General features: G+C 42.9%; 1 pseudogene; it reads right to left on the bottom strand.

The window, feature by feature from the left end:
• The window catches only part of LOC118385802 (myosin-IIIb-like), a 72,657-nt pseudogene that overhangs the window by 3,935 nt on the left and 42,893 nt on the right, over positions 1-25,829 (bottom strand).

Genomic DNA, 25,829 nt, shown 5'->3' with positions numbered 1-25,829 from the left:
GACCCAAAAATGAAAACCCTTTTCTATTTCTGTACTGTATTAGAGTTAAATGAAAAACATTGCTGAAATGGAATGATTGGGTATAGTGATGATGATGATGGTTAGGGAGATGTATACCCGGAAGTAGGAGGCCACTGTCTGTCTCATGTTGGTGGTTTCCTCAGGGTGCCACATCATCTCCATAGTGTCCACCTAAACACAAGCTGTCACCATAATTCCTTCCTCACAATGGGATGGAAAACAGTACATTGTTGCTTGTTCGGTGTTGTCTCTGTAGGGCAGCAGCACCATAAACACTTAAAGCCAACAGTGTAGGGCCATGGGAGAATTGCAGCTAACGCTGCTCTGTATAATGAGGCCTGACATCCCAAACCAGATAGTCCTTCTAACAACGGGTTAACGAGGACGCAATATAAGCATTTTAATGGTACTCGCACATCATAGCTTCATCAAAATGTATGACTCAATCTATATTTCATAGTAAGTCTACACAGCAAAGTGCATATCTTAATACTTTATTTGATCTTAGCACAGGGGGAAAGGTATGTCAAACATTTTCTGAATAACTTCATGGAGCAATTGGATGTTCTGACAGTTTACTATGTAGAACTACCAGCAATTATACCCTTTCTGTTCAACTACTTCTGTTCATGTCTTTTAACAAGGGCCGTCCACACGTCTGCACTAGTTCCATCATTGCTTTGCAATGATAACTTTTATGAACTTCTCATCGGTGAACTGTTTCGAACTTTCCACCGACTTTGATTGATGTAAAATGCTCAGTCACATTTCAGAGTTTGACTAACCGTTACCATGTACTTTCTTCTCACAGAGCAGGTACAGTGAAGCTGAGTGGTTCCTTTCTCTGTTCCTGTACCACCAAGTCAATGTTGCTCTGCCCAGAGTACCCCTGAAGTGCCCCCTCATGTGTATTTTACCAGTAGGCTAATGGTCGCATGAGTCTTCTCAAGTAACCCCCGTGGATACGTCAAGTACCCCTGGTTGGGAACCACTGCTGTAGCTCATAAGGTGGTTTGATGCTTTTCCAAAGACTGCATTAAAATGGCACAATGTCAAACCCCAGCGTAAGTGACCCCGCCCACATGTTACCTTTAGTCTATCATTAAGACTCAAGAAAGATACAGTGCATTTGGAAAGTATTCAGACCCCTTGACTTCTACATTCTGTTACATTACAACCTCATTCTAATATATATATATATATATATATATATATATATATTAAACATTGATGATAATGACAAAGGGAAAACAGCTTGTATTTTTTGTGTGCAAATGTATTAAAAAAAAACAGAGGTACCTCATTTACATAAGTATTCAGACCCTTTGCTATGAGACTCGAAATTGAGCTCAGCTGCATCCTGTTTCCATTGATCATCCTTGAGATGTTTCTAGAACATTACTGGAGTCTACCTGTGGTAAATTCAATGGATTGGACATGATTTGGAAAGGCTGTCTATATAAAAGGTCCCACAGTTGACAGTGCATATCAGAGCAAAAACCAAACCATGAGGTCGAAAGGGATTGTCTGTAGAGCTCAGAGACAGGATTGTGTTGAGGCACAGACCAGGGGAAAGCTACTAAAAAATGTCTGCAGCATTGAAGATCCCCAATAACACAGTGGCCTCCATCATTCTTAAAAGGAAGAAGTTTGGAATGACGAAGATTCTTCCTAGAGTTGGGCACACGGCCAAACTAAGCAACCAGAAGAGAAGGGCCTTGGTCAGGGAGGTGACCAAGATCCAGATGGTCACTCTGAAAGAAGTCCAGAGTTCCTCTGTGGAAATGGGAGAACCTTACAGAAGGACAAATATCTCTGCAGCACTCCACCAAATCAGGCCTTTTTGGTAGAGTGGCCAGATGGAAGCCACTCCTCAATAAAAGACACATGACAGCCCACTAGAGTTTGCCAAAAGGCACCTAAAGGAAACAAGATTCTCTGGTCTGATGAAACCAAGATTGAACTCTTTGGCCTGAATGCCAAGCGTCACGTCTGGAGGAAACCTGGCACCATCCCTACAGTGAAGCATGGGGTGGCAGCATCATGCGGTGGGGATGTTTTTCAGCAGCAGGGACTGGGAGACTAGTCAGGAATGAGGGAAAGATGAATGAAGCAAAGTACAGAGAGATTCTTGATTAAAACCTGCTTCAGAGGGCTCAGGACTTAAGACTGCGGTGAAGGTTCACATTCCAACATGACAATGACCCTAAGCACACAGCCAAGACAACGTAGTAGCGGCTTCGGGACAAGTCTCTGAATGTCCTTGTGTGCCCCAGCCAGAGCCCATATTTGAACCAGATCAAACATCTCTGGAGAGACCTGGAAATAGCTGTGAAGCGACGCTCCCCATCCAACCTGACAGAGCTTGAGAGGATCTGCAGAGAAGAATGGGAGAAATTCCCTAAATACAGGTATGCCAAACTTGTAGAGTCATACCCAAGGAGATACGAGACTGTAATTGCTGCTAAAGGTGCTTCAACAAAGTACTAAGTAAAGTCTGAATCATTTTATTTTTATTTTTTTATACATTTGCAAAGAAAAAAAAAAAACTTTTTTGCTTTGCCATTATGAGGTATTGTGTGTAGATTAATGAGGGGGGGAAACCAATTTAATACATTTTAGAATAAAGCTGTAACGTAACAAAATGTGGAAAAATTCAAGGGGTCTGAATTATTTCCGAATGCACAGTAAACCATAGGCTGTTCTTACCTTCAATAGGTATTTGGGAGACTGAATACAGGAAGGTGTTGTTGAGAAACATGGAAAGAAAGGAAATTACAAGAGTATAGACAAGAATAAATAATCTCACATCCCCTTTAAGGGGTACAACAATAAATCCTAATGTGAGAAGTATTTTCTGAATATACAATATTTGACAATGGACAAAATCTTAACTGGACATTATGATTGTACTGAATGGTTCTCCTTAAAAGGAGGTTAGTTCAGACAGTGAGAGATGAATAGAGCAGCAGAGTATTATTTGTATAAATCGCTGACAATTACTTTTATGGTACACTAAGAGCAACACTGAGGGGGAACGTGCAAAAGTCAGGTTTACTACACTAGTTTATAGGTGAGGTATAACCCCAGATAGCCTTTCCAGAGGGCTGTAGCAGGATGTAATTGTTTATGGCCTAACTGTGGCCTCACGCTGTCTAGAGGCCTTTAACATCCATCAAACCTCAACAATTCAACATGTTGTTCTTTACAACAGGAATTGTAAGAGCAAGCTGTATCAGCAGTCAGCATTTAAATCCTCCTTCCTCACCAGCTGTTGACAGAGGGGACCACTGAGATATGCCCCCTTTGACAATTCATCCTTGTCGTGCCGGGGGGGGGGGTCGCAGTTAAAGGTAGAGCATGGTGCAAATGGACTCATGGTGCAAATGGTTCTCAATCTTCAAAGGATTCAAATCGATCTGCTTTGATTGGACGTCACATGCGAATGCTACGTCGTGTTTGATTTCTACTGTTTGTTTTTGATGTAATGCCTGTAAACGTATATAAGGAGTGATATGGTCTCAACTTGGATGAAATAATAGCCACCACCATGATGTTTTTTGAGTTGTATAAAGGGTTAAGGGAGAGAGAGCCCACTTTTTAGTGTCCTGAGCTGAGCTGAGCTGGGGTGACAGTGATCTTGAGGCAGCAGTGACTCTCGCCCTGGAAGTGGCCAGATGACCTGTTCAAACCAATACAGCAAAGCAACACGTCAATACAATACCACCTACAGGTCATGGAAACTTGAGTAAATGAGGGATATAAAGTATATTGAAAGCAGGTGCTTCCTCACAGGTGTGGGTTCTGAGTTAATGAAGCAAATAACCTATCATGCTTAGGGTCATGTTTAAAACTGCTGGGCAGGCCATTATTTTGGCTAGCATGGCTATGCCCCCTAAAGGATGACAACCCTCCATCCACAGGGCCTGAGTGGTCACTGAATGGTTTGATGAGCATGAACATGATGTAAACCATATTCCCTGGTCGTCTCAGTAACCAGTCAACCCAATTGAACACTTATGGGAGATTCTGGAGAGGCGCTTGAGACTGAGTTTTCCACCACCATCAACAAAACACCAAATTATGGAATTTCTCGTGGAAGAATGCTGTTGTATCCCTGCAATAGAGTTCCAGACCCTTGTATAATCTATGCCAATGTGCATTGAAGCTGTTCTGGCTCATGGTGGCCCAACGCCTTATGAAGACACTTTATGTTGGTGTTTCCTTTATTTTGGCAGTTACCTGTATTTACAGTATATGGTCTATTATACAGAGCAATCCTTTCAATAGAAAAAGTAAACTACTGTACCCAGAGTATTACAGTTGCCATAGAGAGAAAAATCAAGTTAACTCCTGCTTTCAACAAGCATGACTCTAAGAGTAGGCCAGTTCCATTGTGGACCAGTGTTTTGGGTAATCCTTCAGGTAGACAGAAAGGGCAGTTTAGGACCAGTCTGAGCTGGATTGTATGGAATCAGCAGTACAGCTGTCTGCACAGGGGTGCTACAGTCCCTCCTGCACACGGACGAGAGGATATGAACCAAGCATATGCAAGACAGTCTGAAACATTTCAAAGTTTCTGCACAAGATGTCCAAATGTTTTCTCTGGCTATATCTTCAGAGGCTAAACTGTGATTAATAGCAGCGAAATAAGCCTTTGAAGCAGGATTGGTGACATCAAAGTCCTAATCCATGGGTGGCAGGATTTTTTATAATGAGTGGGAAGTATCTTAACACATTTCAAAGGGTTTTACGCCATGAATAAACAATAGCTGCACAGATGTGCCACACACACACAGATGTGCCACACACACCTTAGAAAAATAAGTCTCCAGAAACAGGAGGCAGCATTAACCAGGCTGCAGTACACACTCCGAGGAAAAACATCCTGGATTTCATAGACCCGTACTTCAAATGGACCAAGATGAGGTCATTCCTTTCATGATAATTACAACACTTTAGGTCAATCCCTAAGCTGCCAAGATACAAATCTGTCGTTCTGCCCCTGAACAGGCAGTTAACCCATTGTTCCTAGGCCGTCATTGAAAATAAGAATTTGTTCTTAACTGACTTGCCTGGTTAAATAAAGATAAAAATAAAAAAAATAGCTGAGAATGATTAACCTAAAACAACTATGGCCTGAAATCACACTTTTCTTGTTCCAACAGACAAACAATACTTTCATATTCTACAGTATGACTCATACAGTTTCGCATCTCTGGAGTGATAGAAATCCATTTGCCATGGATTAATTAAAAGTCCGATCAAGTCTAACAGGAACGTCCTGCTCTTGCCAAAAGGCTTCACTTCATGCCAAAGGAATGTGTTGTCACATCACACACACAGCTTTTGTCAAGACAGCCCACAACATATGATTTGAAATAGAATATAGTAATTTATTCAACAGTAATAACAATGACATTGTGTTTAGGGTCTGACAGTCACACATTTTGGTCAGAAAGAGTATGACATTATTGCCACACAAACTCAGCAAAAAAAAAGATGTGTCCCTTTTTCAGGACCCAGTCTTTCAAAGATTATTCGTAAAAATCAAATAACTACACAGCTCTTCATTGTAAAGGGTATAAACACGGTTTCCCATGCTTGTTCAATGAACCATAAACAATTAATGAACATGCAACTGTGGAACGGTCGTTAAGACACTAACAGATTACAGATGGTAGGCAATAAAGGTCACAGTCATGAAAACTTAGGACACTAAAGAGGCCTTTCTACTGACTCTGAAAAACACCAAAATAAAGATGCCCAAGGTCCCTGCTCATCTGCGTAAACGTGCATTAGGTATGCTGCAAGGAGGCATGAGGACTGCAGATGTGGCCAGGGCAATAAATTGCAATGTCCATACTGTGACATGCCTAAGACAGCTAGAGGAAGACAGGACGGACAGCTGATCGTCCTCACAGTGGCAGACCATGTGTAACATCACCAGGGGTGATGGTCGGATTCGTGTTTATCGTCAAAGGAATGAGCTTTACACCGAGGCCTGTACTCTGGAGCGGGACCGATTTGGAGGTGGAGGGTCCTTCATGGTCTGGGGCGGTGTGTCACAGCATTATCGGACTGAGCTTGTTGTCATTGCAGGCAATCTCAAAGCTGTGTGTTACAGGGAAGACATCCTCCTCCCTTATGTAGTACCCTTCCTGCAGGCTCATCCTGACATGACCCTCCAGCATGACAATGCCACCAGCCATACTGCTCCTTCTGTGCGTGATTTTCTGCAAGATAGGAACATCAGTGTTCTGCCATGGCCAGCGAAGAGCCTGGATCTCAATCCCATTGAGCACGTCTGGGACCTGTTGGATCGGAGGGTGAGGGCTAGGGCCATTCCCCCCAGAAATATCCGGGAACTTGCAGGTGCCTTGGTGGAAGAGTGGGGTAACATCTCACAGCAAAGACTGGCACATCTGGTGCAGTCCATGAGGAGGAGATGCACTGCAGTACTTAATGCAGCTGGTGGCCACACCAGATACTGTCTGTTACTTTTTAATTTTGACCCCCCCTTTGTTCAGGGACACATTATTCCATTTCTGTTAGTCACGTCTGTGGAACATGTTCAGTTTATGTCTCAGTTGTTGAATCTTATTATGTTCATACAAATATTTACACATGTTAAGTTTGCTGTAAATAAACGCAGTTGGCAGTGAGAGGACATTTCTTTTTTTGCTGAGTTTAGCTACCATTGAATGCAAGGGAAGCTAGCGAGCATTTGGTCTCCCTGATCATTTTTTAGATATAAAATAATAGCCAATCAGGGTTGAGCTAAACTGAGTGAGCACAGTTGTGAATGGTCCTGGCACACCAAAAAAAAGTGTAAAGGGAAGCCAGGTTGGATTTGCCTTCACACCAATGACATCATCAGAATCCAAACGTCATAGAGAGAAAAAAATTGAATTGTTGTTGTTGTCTTCCAGTGGCTAGCTAGTTAGCTAAAATCATCCCATTCATAAATTAGCCATGGATGGAGATAGGGATTTGGACTTGTGGTTTTACTTAATTTTCCGTACTGGCCAATGATTATAACAACGATTCTGATCAATCATAAACATATACATTGTGCCCCTAGCCTGAGAGGATGGATGTTAAACATGTAGCTAGATGTAGTAGGCTGGTGCATATTTGCCCGTGAAAGGAAGTTAAGCTAGCAAGCAAGCATTTTAGCCAGGTAGCCTAGGACAACAAAAACTAAAAGGAAAGGGGGATACCTAGTCAGTTGTACAACCGAATGTATTCAACTGAAATGTGTCTTCCTCATTTAGTGTGACTCTGTATGACAGTCATAGACAATTTCATCAACATGAAAAAGAAGAGGATGGCATTGCTGCCATTCCTCTACAAGTACAGTGAGTTAACATGCACACACACACACACACACACACAATATTTATATAGCTTACGTTGATTGGACGAAATAGTATTTGGTATCTTTTAGTTGTCACTGTATTAGACGAAGCATAGGTGATTAGATGATGTTGAAATGGTGCTGGATTAGTTGAGGCATATGAACTAACAGGTTATAGAGCAAACAACACATAGGTTGTAATATGTATTTTTGGCTTCCCCAGTGATTTTACCCATGCACCACTACCGCAAACAACCAGAAAATGCACAGAAGCACAGTATTGCATAAATGATGAAATCATGCAACAGCATACCACCCTGCATCCCACTGCTGGCTTGCCTCTGAAGAGAAGCAGGATTGGTCCTGGATGGGAGACCAGATGCTGCTGGAAGTGGTGTTTTAGAGCCAGTTGGAAGCACCGTTTCCTCTGGTCAAAATATCGTTATCCCAATGCCCCAGGGCAGTGATTGGGGGCATTGCCCTGTTTAAGATGTCGTCTTTCGGATGGGACGTTAAACGGGTGTCCTGACTCTCTGTGGTCACTAAAGATCCAATGGCACTTATCGTAAGAGTAGGGGCGTTAACCCCGGTGTCCTGGATAAATTGCCAATCTGGCCCTTATACCATCATGGCCACCTAATCATCCCCAGCTTCCAATTGGCTCATTCTTCTCCCCTGTAACTATTCCCCAGGTCGATGATGTAAATGGGAATGTGTTCTCAGTCAATTTACCTGGAAAAATAAAAAAAACTATCCAATTCTCATTGTAAACAGGGTTAAGAAATGGAATGACAGAAATTCAAATTTATGTCTGACAAAACACATGAGGGACAGTTTGACATTTACTGGGGGGACTGGTCCTGACTCTGTAAAAAAAATGCACACCCTCCCCCTCCACATGAACTCAAAATAATGTTTACGGCCACAAATAACACTAATTGTAGCAACCCTGTGTTTATAAATGTGGCTGTCGACTGTGTCACTTGTTTTTGTGGCACAGTTGATCTCCCGCAGGGCTACGGGCCAGAAGGTTGAGGGTTCGCCAAGCACCCTAGGGACAAGCTCACTCTCCCTGCCTGTTTCATTTACACTACAATCAGAGCCGGCTGCAGACAATGATCAGCTACGGGGAAATCAGATTTTCTACATGTGGATGCCATATTAATAGTTATATTAAATACATGCAACAAATTTTCCACCAACTGGTCTCTGTGCCAATACACCACACAACCAAGAAGCAGAGCATACCAACATCTGGAGCTTCAATATCATGGTTTGTGTTTTCAACACCACAATAAATAGACTATGTCAATCTGGACAAACAGAAAATACATCCATCCCTACTTTGTAGGCCTATCCAGTATTGAAGACATGGCCTGACAATCTCTGAATGTCATTCAACCTTTTGGTGTTTTGATTCACCAAATGGCCACTGCACAATTTGGATTGATTGATTTGATTTATTTGCTAAAACAACATGTATATATGTATGTATATATATTTTAGATATTTTCCTTATTGTAGGATATATATATATATATATATATACACACACACACACAGTACTGTTCAAAAGTTTGGGGTCACATAGAAATGTCCTTGTTTTTGAAAGAAAAGCACATTTTTTGTCCATTAAAATAACATAAAATTGATCAGAAATACAGTGTAGACATTGTTAATGGTGGAAATGTCTTCTGAGCTGGAAACGGCAGATTTGTTATGGAATATCTACATTGGCGTACAGAGGCCCATTATCAGCAACCATCACTCCTGTGTTCCAATTGTGTTAGCTAAACCAAGTTAATCATTTTAAAAGGCTAATTGATCACTAGAAAACCCTTTTGCAATTATGTTAGCACAGCTGAAAACTATTGTCCTGATTTAAAGAAGCAATAAAGCTGGCCTTCTTTAGACTAGTTGAGTATCTGGAGCATCAGCATTCGTGGGTTCAATTACAGGCTCAAAATGGCCAGAAACAAAGAACTTTATTCTGAAACTCGTCAGTCTATTCTTGTTCTGAGAAATTAAGGCTATTTCATGTTCTGTTCTGTGAAGGGAGTAGTACACAGATGTGTACGAGATCTTTCTTGGCAATTTCTCGCATGGAATTGCCTTCATTTCTCAAAACAATAATAGACTGACGAGTTTCAGAACAAAGTTGTTTGTTTTGCGCAAGTAAGCATTTCACAGGTAGTCTACACTTGTTTTATTTGGAATATGTGACAAAAAAATTGAATTAGAATCAATAACATACTCGTTTCAGGAAACTAAGCATATGTCACAGGAGAGGCATTTGAACGTAAACTGGCTTCTAAAGTCTTCGAAAGCCAAGTTAACAAACAGATCACCGAACATTTTGAATCCCACCGTACCATCTCCGCTATGCAATCTGGTTTCAGAGCTGGTCATGGGTGCACCTCGGCCACGCTCAAGGTACTAAACAATAGCATAACCGCCATTGACAAAAGACAGTACTGTGCAGCAGTCTTCATCGACCTGGCCAAGGATTCCGACTCTGTCAATCACCACATTCTTATCGGCAGACTCAACTGCCTTGGTTTCTCAAATGACTGCCTCGCCTGGTTCACCAACTATATCTCAGACAGAGTACAGTGTGTCAAATAGGAGGGCATGTTGTCCAGACCTCTGGCAGTCTCTATGGGGGTGCCACAGGGTTCAATTCTCGGGATGACTCTTTTCTCTGTATATATTAATGATGTCACTCTTGCTGCTGGTGAATCTCTACGCAGACAACAACATTCTGTATCCTTCTGGCTCTTCTTTGGACACTGTGTTAAACCTTCAAATGAGCTTCAAAGCCATACAACACTCCTTCCGTGGCCTCCAACTGCTCTTAAATGCAAGTAAAACCAAATGCAAATATTATTCATTGTATTATTTATCACTTCCTGTTTTTGATATTACTACTACGCAAGTAATCATTTCACTGTACTGTTTACACCTTCTGTATCCTGTGCATGTGACAAACAAAACTTAGATTTGATATAGTGTGTGTTTACCAGAGACAGTAATGTGAAGAACATGATCTGTATCAAAGTCAGATTTGTTACGAACCAGCTCGTAGCCCGTAACAAAGTGGGAGACAACAGGAAGATACAGAAATGACAAACATATTTATTAAACAACAATGGTGTGTGTGTAGTCAGTAGTGTTGTCACACACCCTGATCTGTTTCATCTGTCCTTGTGATTGTCTCCACCCCCCTCCAGGTGTCACCCATCTTCCCTATTACCCTCAGTGTATGTATATCTGTGTTCTCTGTTTGTCTGTTGCCAGTTTGTCTTGTCAAGATTACCAGCGTGTTTTCAGAGTTACTGGTTTCCTAGTCTCTTTTTTCTTGTCGTCCCGGTTTGGACCTCTTACCTGCCCTGACACTAAGCCCGCCTGGCTGACCATTCAGCCTGCCCTGACCTCGAGCCTGCTTGCCACCCTGTACCGCTTGGACTCCAACCTGGTTTGTGAACTTTTGCCTGTCCTCGACTTGCCTCTTGCCTGCCCCTTGTTGTACAATAAATATCAGAGACTCAAATCATCTGCCTCCTGTGTCTGCATGAATGAGTGGATGCGTGCATAGTTGAAGATAATGAGGGGTGTTGAGAAGTGCCAAATCAAAAGAACAAAAAGAGGCCCCAAAATTGCCACAACGAAAAACAAAAGTGTGTCTGTGTGGAGAGAGTCTCCTCAATGTATGAAGGAAAGGTATATTTATCCCTGGGACACACCCGAGCTCATGTGTGTCCCATTTTGGTGACGACCCTCCTGGCTCTGCCCACCGACATCCTATTAAGGAAAACAAAAGCAAATAGAAAGAATTTGGCAGACAGAGTGGGAGGGTTGTCACAAATTAGGATATAGGCTAAGGACTATATAGTGTATTTTTTACCTGGGGTTTTTACTTATTGTAGGCTACTACTTTTAGTCTTGAAATCATTTGTTGTTTACTAAACTACTCACTCTGTTTAGCACATGGCCTCACTTGTGAATCCTTATAGAGATGGGTGGGGCTAAGGCTTAAGAGGGTGTGGACAATGCTGAATGGGTGTAGACAAAGAAGAGCTCTCCAGTAGGTGTACTAAAACATTGTAGGGCCATTTTCTCAAAAGTGAGGTTACAAGTTTATCAACTTTCAAAGCAGAATTACTTTCCCATTGTTCCTAAACTTCAGAGCATGATATACCATTTTCTAGCTCTTAGTCTCTACTTTTATCCAATGTAAAATAAAAAATAAAAATCTAATTTTGCTACGTAAGACCGAATTGAGGCAGTCAGTCAAATTTGAGAAGAGCTCTTTGGTGGAAAAATAAAAGAGAAACATCTTACAGGCCTCAGCCAAACACACAAAAATGGATCTCTCAAAATGGTGCCCACAGATAAATGGTGTCAGGTAGCTGCTAGGCCAGTGCAGAAGCAGGGACGCGCTCCAATTAGCCCAAAGTAAAGCTGGATGGATTAATTGGAGTCGGTCTCTCCTCTCCCCATTAGTGCTGCTGGGCCAGATCATCTGAGCACATTTGTCATGATGAATTAGCGGCTGAGTGTCGAACTGGCCCATCAAGTGTCGCTGTGCTTTCACGCCTCTCACTTGCCATGACACCAGCAAGGGGAGATGAAGGGGCTGTGTTTTGATGATGAGGGACGCTATGACAGTTGTACCTAAGCCTCGCAACGGACACTCACTTCTTTCTACATGTATTCCCTCGGCAGCTGTTATTAATTCATTCTCCTTGTGATTCCCTATTCCCTTATGACTACATGATTAGTGCTTAACTGTCACTCCGCTCACAGATTTCCTTTCTTGAAACATACCAGCACCTGAGATGTCCAGCATAAAAGCAAACCTTAAATCACAAGACTGTGGTAAAGTCAATGACAGATTGAGATGAAACATTTGGTTTCTGTCTGTTGGTAATACTAGTGTAGCATTGACACGGAGCACATTAGAGTGGGAAGGAGTCGCCGCTGCACTTTAAAGGCAATGGAATCTGTTTTTGAGTCAAGTATGTAGGCTCATGCCTTACAACGTGCGTGGGCCATCAGCAAAACGTTTTGTCAATCGCTCAGGTAAATCACCTCTCTGACTAAGCCTGCACCTTTCCACTAAAATCTTCCTTTTTATAACCAGATAACATCCTCTTACTGAAAACCCAACCGTGGCTATTCTCAATATTCGGAGTCATCATCACAACTGTACAAAACGGTGTGTATTCACCAGAGGGTTAATCACGAGAGGCTGTAGGGGTGTATAGGAGGAAGTGAGGGGGTCCATCTCCTATCAGGTCATCCTGTCTTAGGGAACAGGCGGCGTTGGAGGATCACACTGATCGTTTCTGCTTCATGCGTGTTGCTCTTGGCATGGGCTGTCGCCACAGATACACAGAGGGAGAAAATGAGAAAAAGCCTTCCCTGGCATCTGTGCGTTCACGTTGAAAATTAAGCCCAGCAAGAATCATATAGAAAAAAAAGCTCAAGCTGGCAGTTGTATTGGGTTTCTATTGACAAGAATAGTCAATGTACCCGGGATTAAAAAGCAATCCCGCGTTCAATATGACACCTCCCTACATTCTTTTATGAGTGCCAGTGCGCGCCTTGTCCTTCAGATGCTGTGGATCGAGCTGTCGACACAGGGGACAATCAAAGTTGTAAGAGAGCAGCCTCGCAAAGCTGAGTTTGCAGAGGCTCGGTGGATATCTCTCCTGCTCTCCCGCTCTCGTTTTTGAATAAATGTGATCTGGAAACTCAAGTCAGCAACCAAGCAAATGAGATTATGGCAGCCATAACCCTCGCCCCCCCCATAACCAGCACCATTTACGCCCAGAGACTAATCCAGAGGCAGTTCATGTTAAATGCCATCCACTACTGTCAAAGCAGATCAATCATCAAAACCATGGCATAATTGGCTTTTAGTGACAACATTATCAAAGAATATTCTGATGTGACTTGTGGTATCAAAGTAAAGGGGCATCAGAATCTGACTGCTGACTCAAAACATAACCCTGTGATTAGAGAATCTATACATAAGTATTACTTAAGTTTCTCTGCATGGAGTGCATGCATAGACATATACAGTGCATTCAGAAAGTATTCAGACCCCTTCCCTTTTTCACATTTTGTTAGGTTACAGCCTTATTGTAAAAAACAGAAGTACCTTATTTACATAAGTATTCAGACCCTTTGCTATGAGACTTAAAATTGAGCTCAGGCGCATCCCATTTCCATTGATCATCCTTGAAATGTTTCGACAACTTGATTGGAGCCACCTGTGGTAAATTAAATTTATTGGACAGGACTTGGAAAAGGTACACACCTGTCTATATAAGGTCCTATAGTTGACAGTGCATGTCAGAGCAAAAACCAAGCCATGACGTCGAAAGAATTGTCCGTAGATCTCAGAGACAAGATTGTGTCGAAGCACAGATCGTGGAAAGGGTACCAAAAATGTTCTCCAGCATTGAAGGTTCCTAAGAACACAATGGCCTCCATCATTCTTAAATGGAAGAAGGTCGCCCGGCCAAACTGAGCAATCGGCGGAGAAGAGCCTTGGTCAGGGATGTGACCAAGAACCCGATGGTCACTCTGCCAGAGCTCCAGTGTTTCTCTGTGGAGATCGGAGAACCTTACAGAAGGACAACCATCTCTGCAGCACTCCACCAATCAGGCCTTTCTGGTAGAGTGGCCAGACGGAAGCCACTCCTTAGTAAAAGGCACATGACAGCCCACTTGGAGTTTGCCAAAAGGCACCTAAAGGAATCTCAAACCATGAGAAACAAGATTCTCTGGTCTGATGAAACCAAGCTTGAACTCTTTGGCCTGAATGCCAAGTGTCACGTCTGGAGGAAACCTGGAACCATCCCTACGGTGAAGCATGGTGGTGGCAGCAGCATCATGATGTGGGGATGTTTTCAGCAGCAGGGACAGGGAGACTAGTCATGATTGAGGGAAAGATGAATGGAACAAAGTACAGAGAGATCCTTGATGGAAACCTGCTCCAGAGCGCTCAGGACCTCAAACTGGGGCAAAGGTTCACCTTCCAGCAGGACAATGACCCTAAGCACACAGCCAAGACAACGCAAGAGTGGCTTCGGGACAAGTCTCTGAATGTGCTTGAGTGGCGCAGCCAGAGCCCGGACTTGAACCCGATCAAACATCTCTGGAGAGACCTGAAAATAACTGTGCAGCGACACTCCCCATCCAACCTGACAGAGCTTGAGAGGATCTACAGAGAAGAATGGGAGAATCTCCTCAAATACAGTTGTGCCAAGCTTGTAGCGTCATACCCAAATGCTGCCAAAGGAGCTTCAACAAAGTACAGAGTAAAGGGTCTGAATACTTATGTAAATGTGATACTTTTTTACTTTTCTATATTTTAGAAGTTTGCAAAAATCTCCAAAAACCTGGTTTTGCTTTGTCGTTATGGGGTGTTGTGTGTACATTGATGAGTCACATTTAAACAAATCAATTTTCGAATAAGGCTGTACCGTAACAAAATAGGGAAAAAGTCAAGGTACCTGAATACTTTCCGAATGCACTGTAGATGGAGGACTAGCTTGGCACCCTGACGAAGCATAGAGGAATGCAACCCAGTGGGATTAAAGGCAGACTACTAAAAGAGAACAAAGGGCACGTTGTGTCATCCTGCTGCACGGCTGAAGGAACATGTCAATTCTTAAGAGAATGTCTTAACATGAAGAGAGGAACATCGTACTGTCTTGGAGTTGTGAAATATGTTGAACCAACATGTACCATTTCAAACATCACAGTGGAATTATGTGCAGAAAACTATATGGAGTTAAATGTACTGTACTGGTTGATGCAGAGAATGCACTAACTCGGAACATATAGACTTGCATAGTACATGAATAGAAATGATTTGTAATGTATTACAATCAGTCTGTGACCACTTCTTGTATGTTTGAAATATAAGCTTGTGTATTTACAATAGAAGGTACATAGACCTACATACAGTATTGACATTTTCTCTGCAGTAAAATAAGGTTGCCACTACAAAGAGATGACTACAAAGCCACATGGCTCATACCACAGAACTATAGATAAATATACAGTATGTTAATAGTGTTTTACCATCTATATATACGCTCAGCAAAAAAAGAAAATTCCCTTTTTCAGGACCTTGTCTTTCAAAGAGTATTCGTAAAAATCCAAATAACTTCACAGATCTTCATTGTAAATGGTTTAAACACTGTTTCCAATGCGTGTTCAATGAACCATAAACAATTAATGAACATGCAGCTGTGGAACGGTCATTAAGACACTAACAGCTTACAGATGGTAGGCAATTAAGGTCACAGTCATGAAAACTTAGGAGACTAAAGAGGCCTTTCTACTGACTCTGAAAAACACCAACAGAAAGATGCCCAGGGTCCCTGCTCATCTGTGTGAACGTGCATTAGGCAGGCTGCAAGGGGGCATGAGGACTGCAGGTGTGGCCAGGGCAATACATTCCAATGTCCGTACTGTGAGACGCCTAAGACAACGCTACAGGGAGACAGGACGGACAGCTGATCGTCTTCGCAGTGTCAGATCACGTGTACCAACACCTGCACACGATCGGTACATATGGACATCACACCTGCGGGACAGGTACAAGATGGCAACAACAACTGCCCGAGTTACACCAAGAACGCACAATCCCTCCATCAGTGCTCAGACTGTCCGCAATAGGCTGAGAGAGGCTGGACTGAGGGCTTGTAGGCCTGTTGTAAGGCAGGTCCTCACCAGACATCACCGGCAACAACGTCGCCTATGGGCACAAATCCACCGTCACTGGAGCAGAATGGACTGGCAAAAAGTGCTCTTCACTGACGAGTTGCGGTTTTGTCTCACCAGGGGTGATGGTCGGATTCGCGTTTATCTTCGAAGGAATGAGCGTTACACCGAGGCCTGTACTCTGGAGTGGGAGCGATTTGGAGGTGGAGGGTCCGTCATGGTCTGGGGTAGTGTGTCACTGCATCATCGGACTGAGCTTGTTGTCATTGCAGGCAATCTCAACGCTGTGTGTTACAGGGAAGACATCCTCCTCCCTCATGTGGTACCCTTCCTGCAGGCTCATCCTGACATGACCCACAAGTATGACAATACCACCAGCCATACTGCTCGTGCTGTGCATGATTTCCTGCAAGACAGGAATGTCAGTGTTCTGCCATGGCCAGCGAAGAGCCTGGATCTCAATCCCATTGAGCACGTCTGGGACAAGTTGGATCGGAGGGTGAGGGCTAGGGCCATTCCCCCCAGAAATGTCCGGGAACTTGCAGGTGCCTTGGTGGAAGAGTGGGGTAACATCTCACAGCAAGAACTGGCACATCTGGTGCAGTCCATGAGGAGATGCACTGCAGTACTTAATGCAGCTGGTGGCCACACCAGATACTGACTGATACTTTTGATTTTGACACACCCTTTGTTCAGTGACACATTATTCCATTTCTGTTAGTCATATGTCTGTGGAACTTGTTCAGTTTATGTCTCAGTTGTTGAATCTTGTTATGTTCATACAAATATTTGCACATGTCAAGTTTGCTGAAAATTAACACTGTTGACAGTGAGAGGACAGTTTCTTTTTTTGCTGACTTTATTAGATATTCGTCTCCCATCAAATACAAATGTGAAAAATAGGCATTATAAAATGCATGTACGTTCACTTGCAAGTGTTTAAGTTTATACACAAACATTACAAACCCACAACACACCATTTTACTTGCATGTTTTCACCAATAAGCCGAGGATACCTAATAATTCAAAACATACACAAATGATCCGGACACGAGTCGTGTTTATATTACCTGGTTATTAATTTAGATACAACTTGGTTGATGTATGTACATGCTAAAATCCCAGAGAAATACACAATTCATGTTAATATAGTGTGCGACAGAAGAAATATACTGATTACATCAAATACAATTTTCTTTGTCACATGCGTCAAATACAACAGGCGTAAACTTTACTCGTGAAATGCTTACTTACAACAGAGTTAAAAAGTAAGAACATTTAGCAAAAAAAAAAATGAAAAGGAAATAGCAACATAATAAAATAACAATAATGAGGCAATATTATTAACAATATACAAGGAGGACAGGTACCTGGTCGATGTGCAGGGGTACGATGTAGTTGAGGTAATTGCAATCATATGTACAGTTGAAGTCGGAAGTTTACATACACTTAGGTTGGAGTCATTAACACTCATTTTTCAACCACTCCACAAATTTCTTGTTAACAAACTATAGTTTTGGCAAGTCGGTTAGGACATCTACTTTGTGCACGACAAGTTATTTTTCCAACAATTGTTTACAGACAGATTATTTCACAAAATCTTCATTGGATCACAATTCCAGTTGATCAGAAGTTCACATACATATACACTAAGTTGACTGTGCCTTAAACAGCTTTGAAAATTCCATAAAATGATGTAATGGCTTTAGAAGCTTCTGATAGGCTAATTCACAACATTTGAGTCAATTGGAGGTTTACCTGTGGATGTGTTTCAAGGCCTACCTTCAAACTCAGTGCCACTGTGCTTCACATCATGGGAAAATCAAAAGAAATCAGCCAAGACCTTAGAAAAAAATTGTAGACCTCCACAAGTCTGGTTCATCCTTGGGAGCAATCTCCAAACGCCTGAAGGTATCACGTTCATCTGTACAAACAATAGTACGCAAGTATAAACACCATGGGACCACGCAGCCGCCATACCACTTAGGAAGGAGAAGCGTTCTGTCTCCTAGAGATGTACATACTTTGGTGCGAAAAGAGCAAATCAATCCCAGAACAGCAAAAGAGTCCTATATCGACATAACCTGAAATGCCGCTCAGCAAGGACGAAGTCCCTGCTCCAAATCCGCCATAAAAAAAGCTAGACTACGGTTTGCAACTGCACAAAGATCATACTTTTTGGAGAAATGTCCTCTGGTCTGATGAAACAAAAATAGTACCGTTTGGCCGTAAGGACCATAGTTATGTTAGGAGGAAAAATCATGTTGTGGGGGTGTTTTGCTGCAGGAGGGATTGGTGCACTTCACAAAATAGATGGCATCATGAGGCAGTAAAATTATGTGGATATATTGAAGCAACATCAAGACATCAGAAGTTAAAGCTTGGTCGCAAATGAGTCTTCCAAATGGACAATGACCCAAAGCATACTTCCAAAGTTGTGGCAAAATGGCCTAAGGACAACAAAGTCAAGGTATTGGAGTGGCCATCACAAAGCCCTGACCTTAATCCTATGAAATTTTGTGGGCAGAACTGAAAAAGCGTGTGCAAGCAAGGAGGCCTACAAACCTGATGCAGTTACACCAGCTCTGTCAGGAGGAATGGGACAAAATTCACCCAACTTATTGTGAAAAGCTTGTAGAAGGCTACTCGAAACGTTTGATCCAAGTTAAACAATTTAAAGGTAATGCTACCAAATAATCACTGAGTGTATGTAAAGTTCTGACCCACTGGAAATGTGATGAAATAAATAAAAGCTGAAATAAATCATTCTCTCTACTATTATTCTGACATTTCACATTCTTAAAATAAAGTGGTGATCCTAACTGACCTAAAATAGTGAATTCTTTACTAGGATTAAATATCAGGAATTGTGAAAAACTGAGTTTAAATGTATTTGGCTAAGGTGTATGTAAACTTCCGACTTCAACTGTATGTGGTGTGTGTGTGTGTGTCAGTTTAGTATGTTTGGGTGTGTGGGTAGAGTCCAGTGAGTGTGCATAGTCATTGGAAGAGAGTCAGAGCAACAAAAAAAAGGGGGTCAATGCAAATAGTCCGGGTAGCCATTTGATTAACTGTTAAGCTTAGGGGTAGAAGCTATTCGGGAGTCTTTTGGTCCAAAACTTGGTGCTCCGTACCTTTAGGCAGGGAGATCGGCCCCAGTGATGTACTGGGCTGTACGCACTACCCTCTGTCGTGTCTTACGGTCGGATGCTAAACAGTTGCTATACTAAGAGGTGATGCAAACAGTCAGATGCTCTTAATGGTGCCGCCGTATAACTTTTTGAGGATCTGAGGTCCCAAGCCAAATCGTTTCAGCCTCCTGAGGGGGAAGAGGCTCATCACGACTATATTGGTGTGTCTAGACTATGATAGGTCCTTAGTGATGTGGACACCGAGGAACTTCCTCAACCTGCTCCACTACAGCACTGTGGATGTGTATGGGGGTGTGCTCGGCACTCCGTTTTCTTTAGTCCACGATCAGCTCCTTTGTCTTGCTGACATTGAGGGAGAGGTTGTTGTCCTGGCACCACATTGACAGGTCTCTGAACTCCTCCCTATAGGCTGTACAGGCCTACCACAATTGTGTTGTCTGCAAACTTAAGTGTTGAAGTTGTGTATGGCCACACAGTCGTGGGTGAACAGGGAGTACAGGAGGGGACCAAGCACACATCCCCTAGGACCCCCCGTGTTAAGGGTCAGCGTAGGGGATATGTTACCTACCCTCAACAGCTGGGCACGGCCTGTCAGAAAGTCCAGAATCCAGTTACGGAGGAAGGTGTTCAGTCTCAGGGTCCATAGCTTAGTGATGAGCTTGGAGGGCACTATGGTGTTGAAAACTAAGCTGTAGTCAATGAACAGCATTCTCACGCAGGTGTTCCTTTTGTCCAGGTAGGAAAGAGCAGTGTGGAGTGCAGTAGAGATTGCATCATCTGGCACAGCCAGAAGAGGACTGGCCACCCCACATAACCTGGTTCCTCTCTAGGTTTCTTCCTAGGTTTTGGCCTTTCTAGGGAGTTTTTCCTAGCCACCGTGCTTCTACACCTGCATTGCTTGCTGTTTGGGGTTTTAGGCTGGGTTTCTGTACAGCACTTTGAGATATCAGCTGATGTACGAAGGGCTATATAAATACATTTGATTTGATCATCTGTGGACCTGTTTGGGCGGTATGCAACTTGGAGTGGGTCTAGGGTGTCTGGGATGATGGTGTTGATGTGAGCCATAAGCAGCTTTTCAAAGGATTTCATGCCTACAGATGTGAGTGCTACGGGGAAATAGTCATTTAGACAGGATACCTTGGTTTTCTTGGGCACAGGGACTATGGTGGTCTGCTTCAAACATGTAAGTATTACAGACTGAGTCAGGCAAAATTTGCCAGTTGGTCAGCACATACTCTCAGTAAGTGCCCTGGTAATCAGTTTGAATGTTAACCTGTTTCAAGGTTTTACTCCCATCGGCTATGGAGAACATGATCACACAGTCGCCTGGAACAGTTAGTGCTCTCATGTATGGTTCATTGTTGCCTCTAAGTGAGCATAGAAGGCATTTAGCCCAGGTTGGCCTGGTTTCCCTTTGTAATCTGTGATAGTTTGGAAGCCCTGCCACATCCGACGAGCGTCAGGGCCGGTGTAGTAGGATTCAATCTTAGTCCTGTATTGACGCTTTGCCGGTTTGATGGTTCTTTGGAGGGCGTAGCAGGATTTTTTATAAGCATCCGGATTCGTGTCCCACTCACTGAAAGTGGTAGCTCTAGTCTTTAGCTCAGTGCAGATGTTTCCTGTAATCCATGGCTTCTGGTTGAGATATGTATGTACACTCACAGTGGGGATGACATCATCAATCCACTTATTGATGAAGCAGGTGACTGATATGGTAAACTACTCAATGCTATCTGATGAATCCTGGAACATATTCCAGTCTGTGCTAGCGAAACAGTTTAGCATCCGCATCATCGGCCCACTTCCAGATTGGTGCTTCCCGTTTGAGTTTTTGCTTGTAAGCAGGAATCAGGAGGATAGAGTTAAGGTCAGATTTGTCAAATGGAGGGCGAGAGAGAGTTTTGTATGCTTCTCCGTGTGTTGAGTAAAGGCCATCTAGAGTTTTTGCACCTCTAGTTGCACAGGTGAAATGCTGGTGGAAATTAGGTAAAATTGATTTTCTTCCATTAAAATCACCGGCCACTAGGAGCACCGTCTCTGAGTGAGCATTTTCTTGTTTGCTTATGGCCCTATACACCATGTTGAGTGCAGTCTTTGTGTCAGCATCTGCTTGTGGTGGTAAATAGACAGCTACAAAAATATAAATGAAAACTATTAGTAAATAGTATGGTCTACAGCTTATCATGAGGTATTCTAACTCAGGTGAGCGGAGCCTCAAGAAAAATCGTGCACCAGCTGTTATTAACAAAGAGACACACCACCCGCCTTGAGCTTACCTGACGCTGCTGTTCTATCCTGCCGATATATAGAAAAAACAACTAGATTTATATTTTCCATGTCCTTGTTCAGCCACGACTCAGAGAAATATAGGATATTACAGTTCTTCAGATCACGTTGACAAGATACTCTCGAACGGAGCTCGTCCAGTTTATTCTCCAGTGATTGCACATTCACCAATAGAAGAGGGTAGAGGCGGTTTATCCACTCGCCAACGTAGTCTCGTCAGGTATCCCGCACGCCGGCTTCAATAACGTCGCCTCTTCCTTTTTCGAGTGTCAGGGATTTGGCCTGGCCCGGATTGAGCCGTATGTCCTTCGACACCAACTCATTGAAATAGAAATCCTTATCCAAATCGAGGTTAGTAATCACTGTTTTGATGTCCAGAAGCTCTGTTCGGTCATAGGAAACGATGGCGGAAACATTGTGTAATTTAAAAAAAACATTAGCCCAAGAAAACACAAAATAGCACAATTGGTCAGGAACCCGTAAAATGGCTGATATTTCCTTCAGCGCCATTCTGCACACATACAGTAAGTATACTGTAAATCTATATTTTATCTGTTATTTTACCCGGTAAGTTGACTGAGAACACATTCTCATTTACAGCAACAACCTGGGGAATAGTTACAAGGGAGAGGAGGGGGGTGAAAAAGCCAATCGTAAACTGGGGATTATAAAGTGACCGTGATGGTTTGAGGGCCGGATTGGGAATTTAGCCAGGACACTGGGGTTAACACCCCCACTCTTACGATAAGTGCCATGGGATCTTTAATGACCACAGAGAGTCAGGACACCCGTTTAACGTCCCATCCGAAAGACGGTACCCTACACAGGGCAGTGTCCCCAATCACTGCCCTGGGGCACAGGGATATTTTTTTAGACCAGAGGAAAGAGTGCCTCCTACTGTCCCTCCAACACCACTTCCAGCAGCATCTGGTCTCCCATCCAGGGACTGACCAGGACCAACTCTGCTTAGCTTCAGAAGCAAGCCAGCAGTAAGGAGCCATGCACCATAAAAAATATAATTAGACCCCTATGCCCTGCAGTCTGCTCTGGCAGAGTGAGGGCTGTCATACAGTGCCATGCCTGTGTGCAGATGTGCTCTGCTGACAACGACTCTAAGGATACATACAACTCCTCTGACCGCAGGCCTCACCGGACCATACACAGCTCAACCAATTCAGACACTCTGATCTGAGGGATCTGGGAAAGGCCGTGGCTTGGAGGAATTTGTCGATGCAAATACATCCAATTTCCTCTGACAAAACACCACCACATGGCCAAGCCTCAAGGACCCTGCCTGATGAGATTCTGCTAAACTCAAGTGGTCCCACTATTCAGGTCAGGAAATCTTTTCACTTTCTGGGGCTTTGATGGTTCACTCTACGTGTAATCACATCTTACTTATCAATATGCGACATTTCAATTTATTTGAACATTTCTAGACCAGTCCATTCCCAATTAGTAATATTTACTGACAGAACTGAAATGTTCCAGGCAGTCAAGTGTTCACAGTCTGCAATCATCTTCAATCATCATCTTCAATCACTTTGAATCTGAGACGTCATTTGAAGAACAAACAGTAAGTGTTAGATGCTTTGGTTATTTTAATTTGATATTCACATTTGATAAGACAGATAAAAGTTTATTCAATGACTCTTTATTTGTTCCGGATCCACCAATGTCCTTTCATCTCAAATGTCAACAAGGCTGACACCTAGTGGTCACAACTAGAGCCATCCGGTTGGTATTCACAACTCGGCAGCATAAAACTAAACCAACCCGGGTTAAATAGATTTTCATCTGATAGCAGTAATTTCATAGATAACACTGAATCTGTAATATTAACTAAAATGCAAATTACATTCCTCCAGATTTTACCCTGAAGAATGGAATTACAATTTTCCTCTGCTATTTGTCACTTAAAAGGGAACTCAAGCTTTTCCCACTTGATAAGCAGAAGTGGATTGTCTCAAAGCTCTTATCTTACGTGATTATCTAAACTTTCATGAAGTGTCATAAGAAGACAGGACCTCTATATCAGAGGAATGTTGAATATTGAGTGAGGGCACCCTGTGGACATTCTCAAAACTAGTGAGAACGAGAGACGAGATACAGGGTAAGATTCCATGACTGAAACACTAATAAACAACAATGACTAGATTACAACTACACAGTAATAACACTTTTACTGCAGTCAATCATGATAATCTCAACTTGATGCCTATTACCTACTGTGCACTTGACCCAATGACATTGCTGCAAATACACTATATATATATATATATACACACAAACGTATGTGGACACCCATGCAAATTAGTGGATTCATGGTTTTCAGCCACATCGGTTGCTGACAGGCGTATAAAATTAAGCACACCGCCATGCAATCTCCATAGACAAACATTGGCAGTAGAATGGCCTTATTGAAGAGCTCAGTAACTTTTAACCTGGCACTGCCATACGATGCCACCTTTCCAACAAGTCAGTTCGTCAAATTTCTGCCCTGCTAGAGCTATCCCGGCCAACTGTAAGTGCTATTATTGTGAAGTGGAAACATCTAGGAGCAACAACTACCCCAGCCGCAAAGTGGTAGGCCACACAAGCTCACCAAATGGGACTGTTGAGTGCTGATGCGCATCGCGTGTAAAATCATCTGTCCTCAGTTGCAACACTTACTACTGAGTTCCAAACTGCCTCTGGAAGCAACGCCAGCACAAAAACTGTTAGTCGGGAGCGTCATAAAACGGGTTTCTATTGCCAAGCAGCCACATACAAGCCTAAGATCACCATGGGCAATGCCAAGTGTCGACTGGAGTGGTGTAAAGCTCTCTGGAGCAGTGGAAACGTGTCCTCTGAAATTATGAATCACGCTTCACCATCTGGCAGTCTGATTGACGAATCTGGGTTTGGTGGATGCCAGGAGAATACTACCTTCCTGAATGCATAGTGCCAGCTGTAAAGTTTGATGGAGGAGGAATAATGGTCTGGGGCTGTTTTTCATGGTTCGAACTAGGCCCCTTAGTTCCAGTAAAGGGAAATCTTATAGCTACAGCATACAATGACATTCTAGACGATTCTGTGCTTCCAACTTTGTGGCAATAGTTTGGGGAAGGCCCTTTCCTGTTTGAGCATGACAATGCCCCCATGCACAAAGTGAGGTCCATACTGAAAGGGTTTGCTGAGATTGGTGTTGAAAGCCTCCTAAGTGGCACAGTGGTCTAAGGCACTGGTTCTCAATCCTGGTCCTGGGGACCCAAAGGGGTGCACATTATTGTTTCTGCCCTCGCACTACACAGCTGATTCAAATGATCAACTCATCAAAAGGCTTTGATGATTTGAATCAGGTGTGTAGTGCAAGGGCAAAAACAAAGGTGTTTTCTACAACACATTGTGTCAAGAAGCAGTGTGGCTAGGCTGGGTTGTGTTTCGGAGGACGCACGGCTCTCGACCTTCGCCTCTCCCGAGTCCGTACAGGAGTTGCAGTGATGAGACAAGACTAACTACCATTTGGATATCATGAAATTGGGGAGAAAAAGGGGTAAAAAAATATTATAATAATAATTTAAAAAATACAACTTAAAAAAAAAGTGTGGAAGAACTTGACTGGCCTCCACAGAGCCCTGACCTCAACTCCATAAAACACCTTTGAGATGAATTGGAACGCAGACTGCGAGCCGGACCTAATCGCCCAACATCAGTGCCCGACCACACTAATGCCGTTGTGTCTGAATGGAATCAAGTTCCCGCAGCAATGTTCCAATATCTGGTGGAAAGCCTTCCCAGAAGAGTGGAGGCTGTTATAGCAGCAAAGGGGTTGACCAGCTTCATATTAATGCCCAGGATTTTGGAATTAAATGTTTGACGAGTGTCCATATACTTTTGGTTATGTAGTGTATATCCCTTTGTGTGTTTATGCTGAAGATAAGAAAGCCGTTGGACAAGCTGAACCAAATTAGAGAGGCTTTTAGGCCTAATTGACACCATGTCTGGAGCAATGAATGGTGAACCACATCTCTGCTGTTACTCAATACTTCGGAGTACCAAAGTGCAGTGAATTCTCCACCAATTCACATTATACTGAATGTACTTTTTCATGCTAGTGTATTTTTCGTCAATCAAGTAAAGAGGATGGCGTGGGCTCACCTCATGCACTACGTTCCAATATAGCCTATAGACATTGCAAATGGATTTCTAATGGAAGCTAAACCAAAAGTACCCATCGTAAATTGGAGCTGCTCTTAATTCGACTATAACTGAAAGCAGTC

The sequence above is a fragment of the Oncorhynchus keta genome, chromosome 7, assembly GCF_023373465.1.
Source record: "Oncorhynchus keta strain PuntledgeMale-10-30-2019 chromosome 7, Oket_V2, whole genome shotgun sequence".
NCBI lineage: Eukaryota > Metazoa > Chordata > Actinopteri > Salmoniformes > Salmonidae > Oncorhynchus > Oncorhynchus keta.
Note: the sequence above shows the minus strand (reverse complement) of the source record. Positions and strands in the feature narration are given on the sequence as shown.